The sequence below is a fragment of the Mesocricetus auratus genome, unplaced genomic scaffold (genome assembly GCF_017639785.1).
Source record: "Mesocricetus auratus isolate SY011 unplaced genomic scaffold, BCM_Maur_2.0 Super-Scaffold_100014, whole genome shotgun sequence".
NCBI lineage: Eukaryota > Metazoa > Chordata > Mammalia > Rodentia > Cricetidae > Mesocricetus > Mesocricetus auratus.
The window spans coordinates 62,298,453-62,309,150 of NW_024429197.1; positions in this window are offsets into that span (position 1 = coordinate 62,298,453).

Consider the following 10,698-nt stretch of genomic DNA (forward strand, 5'->3'; position numbering starts at 1 on the left):
TCAAAGTCATTGGGTTATGGCTCTTTTACTGTCCAATCTTGGAGTAAGAAATTGCAATAGGGAGGGAATAGCTGTTGAGGAATAGTTGACACAGTACTCCATACTTAGGCTCCTACTACAAGTTTTTTTTGTTGTTGTTGTTTTCTTTTGGGTTTTTTTTTTGGTGTAAAAGGTGGATATGTCCCTAGTAATCACATAAATTTGAGACCTTTAAAGGGGAGTTTAAATTGCCTGAATCTCTCAAATAAAAAGCTTCAAAACTCAAGCTCAATTACCTGCTACCCTAAATGTTTCAAGTTGGAAAGTCAGGCCTTGCTTTTTTCTAGCTCTAACAGGACAGGTTTCAATGAAAAAGGCAAACTCAAAACTACTGTGATATTGTTACTGACTTAAAAATTGCTTTTCACTATTATTGTGTGCTCCAATGGTGATCTTAAAAGGACTTGCCTTTCAATGACTGCTCTAAATAATCAAGCACTTATATCTCATTGTAAGTGATTCGATGCTTCCAGAAAGGAAAGTAAACAGAGAAGGTTCGGGCAAGTTGGAAGTGATTTAAGGTATGGGAAAAATGAGACCTAAAGATATAATGTATTATTAAGGTTTCAAAGTTTAAATTTTAGACACAAATGTTAAATCTCCATTTAAATCATAAGAGTTGTCATAAGTGAATAATTTTCTTTGGTCTACTTAAAATGTAAAAATAACCAAAATTATATAGTCATTAGCTAAAAAAATTAATTTTCCTTTGTTAGTTTTAAACTTTTCAGGCTTTATTTTTGCGATGGCTCAAAATCATGAGTTTGCTCAGGCTGTTTGTAGATTCTCTATAACTGCTTTTTATACAATGAGGATCTCAATAAACATTAAATAACATAAAGGTCCTGCTGATATATCTAAAACCTTGATCTCTTTACGCCAACTTTGAAAACATTTGTGTACAACTCAGGAAATCAAAACTCAGATATCTGTCACAACTCAAAAGAACTCTGTATTCCTTGCCTGATAAATACTCCTGTTAGTCAACAGCTTAAGCTCTCCTGCCTACTGCCTGTCCCTCAGGGTGGGCTCTTTTCTTACTCTTGGCTGGGAGATCCTTTACTACCCCCCAACCTCCAAGACAACACTGCAGATCTGGAAATTTAAAATATATACCTAAGAAAAATATCTTCCTACTCTCCTTAACCTAACCTTCTGTCCACAGTCTGTATTTGTTCCAGTAGATTTCCACATAGGCAAATACCACCCAGGAATCAACATTGGCCCTGAAATTTCCCCCAAACTAGTCCATCATTCTAGCTTTGGTGGTCTAACAAAACTGATGAGTCCTGGACTTGTTAACCTCTGAAAAGGGGGGCACTTGTCTCTGACTTAACAAAGAATATTGCTGCTGTGTGGAAGAGAAAATTAAAAATTACAGAAACTGGGTACAAACTGTGGCCTCTAGCAGATGACTTCAATGAGGGATTCTCACTCTGGTCCTCTCTGGGCTCCTGTCTCCTACCTGCCTTCAGCATACTGTCCTCAGGATGACTGTGCTAATGGCAATGTCCTAAACAAAAGTCTCTGACTGGCAAATGGAAGGATTGTTATTGGGTAAAAAGCAGTCTAAACTAAGTAGTTCTCAGAAATCTCGAGAGGCAGATTTCTATTTACTTGGAAGGTAGATCTTGTAAGGTGGGTTTCTGTTTCATTTAACTCCTGATTGATTTGAATATACTGCTCAAAGTGCTCCCTCCCTCTGCTCATGACTCTCATATGTGTAGAGGTCAGAAGACAATTTGAAGGAGTTTGTTCTCTCTTTCACCATGTGGGTTCCACTGATTGAACACTATCCATCAGACTTATGCAGCCTGTGTTCTTTCCTGCTGAGTCATTTCACCAGGTCCATAACATGGATTCATCTAATCCATAAGCATGTGTTTTGAGAATGGGTAGGGCCCTGAAAAAGTAAATTATAATTGTCTAGAGTTTGACTATGGGAGAAGCAGAAGGCAGAGAAAGAGACGGAGAGGCAAAACAGCAAAGGCAGCAGTAATGGCAGTAGGGAGAGGAGATGGCTGTGTAGAAATATATCTGGAAGCTGGCTTTGCAGGCCCTTCTAACAGCCCTGTCTAAATTTGCTTCAGTGACAGTCATCTGGTCTGTCACCTCCAGAGGGAAGTCTGGTTAAGATGTCTTCTGTTCAGAAATATAGAAAAGGTCAGATGTGGCTGCCGATCCAGTGTCTGGGGTCCTGGTGGGATGTCGCAGAATTCTCTATTGAGGTATATGAGTACATAGTGGCCACCACTAATTTGTGCCATTATTATTGTTTGTTTCTGTCTGATCTGTCTCTCTGTCATCCAATCAGTCTGTTACTTGTTATTGTGATTTGGAATCCAGAAAGTGAAAGTAGGAGCAGTTCTGTTTCTAAACAATTCACTCTTTTGGAATGTTCCCCTCATTATTTTCAGGAAGCATATAAAGAAAGGGGTTGTAATATGGAGTCTGTTTTTACAAAAGGGTGCTTCTGGACTTAGAGTGGTCCTCTTTGGATGACAAACGGCTTTCTGCAGGTACATACAACCTCAGGGAGGCTAGAGCAGTATCGTTGGTAGACACAGAAACTCTCTCAGCCACCCTGATCAGTTTCTCACACAGATGTAAGGGTTATATCTATTATGACAACCTCCTTTATGTCTTAGGACCCATTATCTTAAAACTGGGATCAAGGTTCTAGAAACTGGGCTTCAAAGGGGGAAAAGCTCCAAAATTCCTAGTCATCGACCCAGAGGAGGAAGAACTGCCTCAACTCTATATATCCCTGGATGAGCGGTGACCCATCCCAGGCCTTAGTCCTATGTGTCTTTTCCTCTTCTTTTTGAGTGGCAAAGCTATGTTTATGTTTTAATTACTTTGCCTGAAATATCAGTGAAACAAAAATGCCTCTAACCTGTAGCCCCTTGCCTTAGGACAAATCTTCCAGAAATGCTGGAGGCTATTATTTATGAGAGATAAAAAGCCACATGTTTTTATTCCTATAAACAAATTTGTTTGATTTAATTGTGCCAGATGTGCTTGATCACATGTAGGGGGGAAGGATGTCAGATATATGCTTGCTCCTGATTGGACCTGTTGGGAAATATGGTAACCTTTTGGGGTTGCCTTTTTAAGCCTCTGCAAAATCTGCCTCATCATCATTTTCTAGGAACCCTGGAATGAATCTGATCAGATGCCAGCATCCTGGGACATAAGACAAGGTTCTCTAGAGCTATAGAAATTATGGAATGAATCTTTCTCTAGCTATATATAAAGGGTTTATTGAAATGACTTACAGATTCCAGTCAAACTAGTCCGACAATGGCTACCTATGAATGGAAAGTCCAAGAATTTAGTATTTTCTCAGTCCCACAAAGCTGGATGTCTCAGCTTGTCTTCCAAATATGATACAATCCCAAAAATTGCTTTACATTTCTAAAGCAAGCCACCAAGATCTCTTCCCTTACTTGGCTACTTCCTCCTAAACTTGACTCTACCAAGGTCTAGCTATCAAACTATTCAAGCCCAGAAATAAAGAATCCCCCTTTAGCTGTCCTAGTTAGCATGCCCAAATCAAACTTAAATACCTCATTCTAGCACAGGTTTCCCCTTTTACCTTTATAAAGTGCTTGCTTGTGAGCCCTGTCTGAACTCTGTCTATCCAGAGGCAGTCCTTTTTCCCTCTGGGACAAATATCCCTTCCTGCTTATCCCTTGTCCACCATTTCCTGTCTTTGTCTCTTATTCCCAGACCTTTGTCCCAGTAGGGCAAATAAATCTCCTTTGTGCTGAGAACTTGATCTTGGGGTGTATTATGCTGATACCAGTCCTTTCACAACTGGTCTTTTGTGCTGATATTTTGTTGGTGATCTAATGAATCCCTGAAGATTAGAGTGCAGAGCTAGTCATACTAGTTAGCTGTAGAGGCCAGGCAGTAGTGGCATGCCCTGGCCAGCAGGGCACAATGTGTTTGAGACCATGGATACCTGGAATGAATGACACAGGAGGCAAGAGAGAGATGACAGCAAGACAGACCTTCCGATCAAGCTGCCGATTAATGAAAGTTCTGTACAGGCTTAAATAGGGAAAATGAGGTAGGGGATGCAGGACAATAAGGGAGGCGTCGGTGCCTAGTAATTGGCTGAAGAGTCTTCTTGGTGACATACCCAGGAGTGTATTTTTGGTCATGTATGAGGGGTGCTGGCAGACCATCACTGAGGCTGAGCAGCAGGAAAGAAGTGTTAGTGTTAAGTAGCCTAATTGCAAGGAGGAGGGTTGAGTAACCTAACTGTAGATTGCTATCAGCTATTCCTGTGAGCCCAGGTTCTATTCAGAGGGAAGCTGGGGAGGGGACAGACTATTCTTGAAAAAGACTGACAATATTTACAAGAGGCTTTAAATAACAATGATTGCTCCCAACAGTGGCACACATATTTAATCCCAGCACTCTGGAGGCAGAGGCAGGTGGATCTTTGTGAGTTCAACATCACTCTTGGATACAAGAGATTGATCCAGTTTAGAGCCCAGTGATGATGGCTCATACTTTTAATCCCAGCACATGGGAGTCACACACCTTTAGTCCCAGCACTAGGGAGGTGGAGACAGCAGAGAGAAGGCTGGGTGGAGAGAGGCATATAAGGTGGGAGGAGACAGGAGCTCTCTGTGTTCAGTGTGAGGATTCAGTAGAGGTAAGAACTAGTGGCCGGCTGCTCTTCTCATCTAATCTTTTAGCATTAAGCCCTATATTGGACTCAGGGTTTGTACTATTAAGACCAACTGGGATTCTAGCTACAGTCTTTCTCTTTCAATTTTCATATTTATCATATTCCTCTACAACGTCTCCACTGAACACCTGCAATAACCCCAATTATGCTCCCTGTTCCCCTGACTCCACCCATCCTTGAATTATTCCCCTCTGACAGTTTCTGTTCTTACTCTTTTTGAGCTACAGGATCCAAGCAAGGAGGCTCAACCTCACCCCTTCTCAACCAGTAATTTGTACAACTGGAGGTCTTCTGACGTCTTTCTCTGAGAAACTGGCGGCACTCCTCTCTCTCCTAGAGACTGGTTTTTATACCTACCAGCCCAAAACCATATAACAGGAGTGTACAAAGTTGAAAGCTAAGAGAGTGGTCCTGGGTTCAGAAGTGGGATCTCTGGTTGATAATCCTCATTGAACTGAAAGTGTATTGCCATCTGACTGACCCCATTGGGATCTTAACACTGACCAAGGTAAGGGAGTGCTAGACACCTACTGCCAGACTTTCCTGCTGATACAAGCATTAGCACAGAAGTCCACAAAACTGTTAAAGGCAAATGAGATCATACATGGGACATCAGAGTATCCCACCACATTTCTACAGTCTCCAAGAGGTTTACCATTCTATATTCCCATATGCCCAGATCCACTAGAGAATGGCAGGGTACAGAACATTCCTTTTGTCACTCAGTCAACCCCAAATATTAGAAAGAAGTTACAAAAGTTAGAGGGATTCAAAGGTACAAATAGGTCCCAGTTGCTGGAAGTAGCTAAAAGGTGTAAGACAGAGAACCAATTCAGAACCAGAGGCACAAGAGATTTACCAAGGTCATAATGGGAACCCAATATAAAATAATGTGAAAAAAATAAACCAGTGTGGTGCAACAGACAAGATGGGAGTCAAGAGACAAGTAAGCTACCAATAGAAAAAGACCAATGTTCCTCCTGTAAGAAAAAATAATACTGGAAAAAGGAACGACCTAACTGGAAGATAAAGCCTCCACAAATGCTACTATTGGAAAAGTCACAGACCTAGGCCCCTACACTTTAAGCTCCCAGGAGTCTGGGGCAACACTTGAAGTTGGGGGCAAAGCAATTGATTTCTTAGGAGACACTGGGGAAAATATTCAGTGTTTAATAAGCCCCTACACCAACAGAATGATCAAGGGTTGCAGTCCAAGTGGCAACATGGAAAACATCATACTACATCTGGACCACAACAATTTCTTTGACTTAGGAAAGAGGACAGTAACTGACTTACAGTTGTTCATGTTAGATAATTGGTCATTGCCCTATCTATTGTTGATGTGACACTTCTTGCATAAACTGAAAAGCCACCATAATCTTCTCTGATGATAAGACAATGGTGTCCTGTCCTTTATAAGAATATTTAGCTAAAAATTCTGCCTCCAAATCAAAAGATACAGTTGGATTACCTCTCAGATTTTGTCAGAGCCCACATTATTGACTGTTTTCCATCTTGATTTAAGGTCAGAGCATTCAAACCTATTCTTTTTTAATTTAAATTAGAAACAAGCTGGTTTTACATGTCAATCCCAGTTCCCTCTCCTTTCCCTACTCTCCTGCCCTCGACCGACCCCCCATCCCATCCCATTTCTGCTCTCAGGGAGGGTTAGGATTTCCATGGGGGATCTTCAAAGACTGTCTTATCATTTGGAGCAGGGCCTAGACCCCCATCCCTATGTGTCTAGGCTGAGAGAGTATTCCTCTATGTGGAATGGGCTCTCAATGTACATTTGTGTACTAGGGATAAATACTGATCCACTACCAGAGGCCCCATAGATTAACCAGACTTCCAAACTGACATCCCCATTCACAGGGTATGGGACAGTCCAGTGCTTGTTTCCCAGCTATCAGTCTGGGATCCATGAGCTCCCCGCTAGTTCAGGTCAGCTGTTCAAACCTATTCTTGCTCCTCAAGGGTAAACAACAGGATGTTTGACCAAAGGTGTGGCTACTGGATGTGGTGCTCCTCCAGATCTAATAACAAGATGTTAGACTTAGGACATGGTTACTAGATGCTTTGAATATTAATTAAGTAATTATGCATGTTTGTCCCTTGTATCATGGTAAGAAGACTTTAAACCTCCCCTTTTGCTTGGGGTATATAAGTGCTATGAGAAATAAACTCGGGGTTGTTCCAGTATTCACTGGAAGTCCTCCTGAATCTACTGTCTCTTGTCATTTTCTTTTCTCAATCCTCCCTACCGCTTTCAGAAACAATTGAACGGGTCAGCAGGACCCCACAGATTTGCAGCAGAAATTCAAAGGGTATAGACAGAAATTAACTCTCCAGGACTGGCCTAAACCAAATTCCTATGATTGTTCAATTAACTGGTTATCTACCCTACTCCATGAAGATTAAGTAATACCGTATTACCGTGGAAGAAAGAAAAAGGATTGCAGTCCATATTGCCTGGCTTAGAGAAACAGACATACTGCTGTCTCTACTGTTACCTGGGAATGCACATATCCTACCTGTGGATAAAACTTGCACCCTTGTTATAGACCTGTCTAAGATCTAAGGGAAGTTAATAAGGGAGTCAAGACCATATATCACCTGGTTCCAAACACATTCACTCAGTCCCATGATTCTGATTTCTCCAGAGAAATAGGTATACAAGGTCTTGAACCTGAAAGATGTATTCTTCAAATTCCCATTGACAAAGATGATTCAACCTTTATTTGCTCTTTGAATAGACAGATCTAGGGTAAAAGTACAGTAGGCAACTTACTTGTACCAGATTGTGTTAAGGATTTAAAAACTCTCAAAATCTTTATGATGAGGCACTAAGTGCTGACATCCTGCCCTTTCATAAGAAGATTCTGGGACCAAACTCTTATAGTATAGTATGTAGATGACCTCTTATTGGCCTCTGACACTGAAATAGATTATAAAAGCGCCACTGAGTGTCTGCTAATAAAGCCCAGCTTCATAGATCAGAAACTATCTATCTTGGCTACCAACTGAGGGGAGGCAAAAGGAGAGCCTCAGATAGGATTGCTGCCATCCCTAAAGTTCCAACTCCAAAGACTAAGAATCTAGTATGAATAATACAAACCCATAGACAGATACTGGGGTTCAAGCTGAAGACGAGAGAAGCAACACAGCCAGCCACTAGCTCTTAAGTCTACCAAGGCTGAAATGGACATCCTGTCTTCCCTGTGACTAGAAACTGCATTTCTCATAAGACTCTTTACTTCTTTCTTATATGCCTCCAATGCTTGTATTAAAGACATGAGCTGTTTTAGATTGATTCACTCTCTTGTAGCCCAGGGTGGTCTTGGACTCACAAAGGTCAATCTGCCTCTATCTCCTGAGTCCTGGGTTTAAAAGTGTTTGCCACTACTGTCCAGATTCTAGAGCTAACTATTGTGGCTGACTTCGCATTCCGATATCCAATGGCTTTACCAGATCATGAATAATATTTCACCACATAAGAGATAGTTCTTAGGTATGGTTGGGTCTTGTTGCCTCTGGATACCCGGGTTTTCAGAAACAGCAAAGATTCTATACACCAGCAAAAAATGGGTTACTGAGCCCCTAGTCTCAAATGAGACTGAACAAAAGGCACTTGAGACTTTAAAAACAGCTCTGATTGCAGTTCCAGTCTTAATACTCCAGATATCTCATAATCTTTTTTTATCTGCTTGTCTTTGAAAAAACAGGCATTGCAAAATGGGGATTTAACCCGAATTTTAGGTCCACAGAAATGCCCCAAGGAATACCTGTCCAAATGATTTGATACTGCAACCTCAGCATGGTTTACTTGTCTAAAACTGTGACAGCTATTGACTTTCTAGTAAAAGAAGCAGACAGGTAAACTCCAGGTCGCATGAGTGTTGGACAGCCAGCATTCTGGTTTCCCCTATGAGTTTCTGTCTTCCATAGTCAAGAACATCAAAAGGATGGCTACCCTAAGGAAGAAGTAACCTGGCTGCTCACTAAGTGGCTCTAACACAAGTGGGATTATTGATATTTTTGTGACATACCCTAACCCACTGCTATTTAAGACTCCATGGTATAATCAAGGGCCATAGGAAATAAAAAAAGAAGGAATTGATGGCTTGAACCCACAGGTTGATAGTTTCCAGAACAAATTGGTAGTATTCTGTGAACTGATCTTCACCAGGCTACCCATCTGGGGTCCATAAAATTTTCCTTATTGCTCAGAGCAAGGTATGTTATACTTAGACTGGACAGGCTAGTGAAGGATGTCTCAACCAGATGCAAGATCTGTGCTCAAGGCACAAAACAGAGGGTGTTTTACAGAAAGGGGTCCTTATGAGAGGCCAGCACCCTGAAAACTCTGGGAAACTAACTTCACCAAGATCTCTATTTGTAATCTCCTTGAGCCACAGGAATAGCCAGGTTCTTGCCCTAAAGATGACTAACTGTAACGTTCTACACACAGAATATTCTTTTTTTTCTTTTCTTTTTTTTTTTTTGGATTTTATGAGGCAGGGTTTCTCTGTTTTATTTTGGAGGCTATCGGTCCAGCCCAGCCTGGAACTCACTGCCTCTGCCTCCCGAGTGCTGGGATTAAAGGCGTGCGCCACCACCGCCCGGCCACACAGAATATTCTTAACTGCCCTAACTGCTAGACCCTTGCCCTACCCTGCAGAGTAAAAAGCCCAATCTGTGGACAGTAAATCCTACCAATCTCTACCCATGAAAGCTCTATCCTGAAAAGTTCCACCCCCTTCCCAAGAAAGTCTATATAAGCCCTCTATCCTGTTGATTTACTGCTGTTTCCTGTCCAAGGAGAGACAGCCACCCTCCTCATTTCCCTCCTCTGAATAAACCTCTTATGTCAGGTTTGTTTTGTGCTATAACTTTGTGATATTCCTTTATTCCCATCTTTCCATCCAAACTTTAATACTCACAGGCCTGCCAGGGGAAGGAAGATACAAGCATTTGAAAGTTCATATAGATAATTTTTCTTAGTGAGTAAAAACGGAAACTGCTCAAATAGTAGCTAAAAATCTCCTATAAGAACTAGTCCCGGATTTGGTCTCCCCTTAGCAATGGGGTCTGAGAATTGCCCAGCTTTCACAACCAAAACCTCTCAATTAACAGTCAACATTTTATGCATAGATTGTAAACTTCACTGTTCATATGGACATCGGAGTTCTGGACAGGTAGAAAGAATGAACAGGACATTAGATGAATCTCTAATAAAACTTTCACTAGAGTTAGGTGAAGGGTAGATTACTTCGTTTCCTTTGCTTTACTCCTTCCCTTTGCTCTGCTTTAGTCCTGCTGTATCCCATATTAGGAGGAATTTACTCCCTGTGAGATTATGTTTGGAGGACCTCCCCTACTGCTTCTCCAGGTCAGAGAGCAGCAGCTAGCAGAACTTAACTATACCTTTCTCAAGTTAATACAGGCTCTCCATAAAGGCTATTCACTGGATTATCTGAGAGACTCTGCTGACCTCTGTTTTCTCTTGTTCAAGCCCAGTGACACTGTCTAAGTCAAGCAAGTAGCCAAAGAGTCACTTGGACCTACTTGAAAAGGTCCCTAAACTGTGGTTCTCTCTACTTCTACAGTTGTTAAGGGAGCTGGTATTACACCATGGATCTACCACACCCAGGTCAAGAAAGCAGAGGCTACACCCACTGCTTCCATAGTTTCCCAGACCATGGACAATTTAAAATTAATTTTACAATGGGCCCCAGGCCCTTCTACTCCTTGCCCCCCTATCTCTTTTGTTGGTCTTAGTTGGTATGAAAACAGGGACACGATCCATCTTCCACCATCCTCAGGACTAAAACTGGGAACTAAGAAAGGCTGATACAAGGGAGGTGATAGCTTATGGATACAGGCCACAATCCATTTTCCACACTGATTTTTGCAAACTGATTCCCCTTTGACATTTCTGGTGGTTTGGAGAA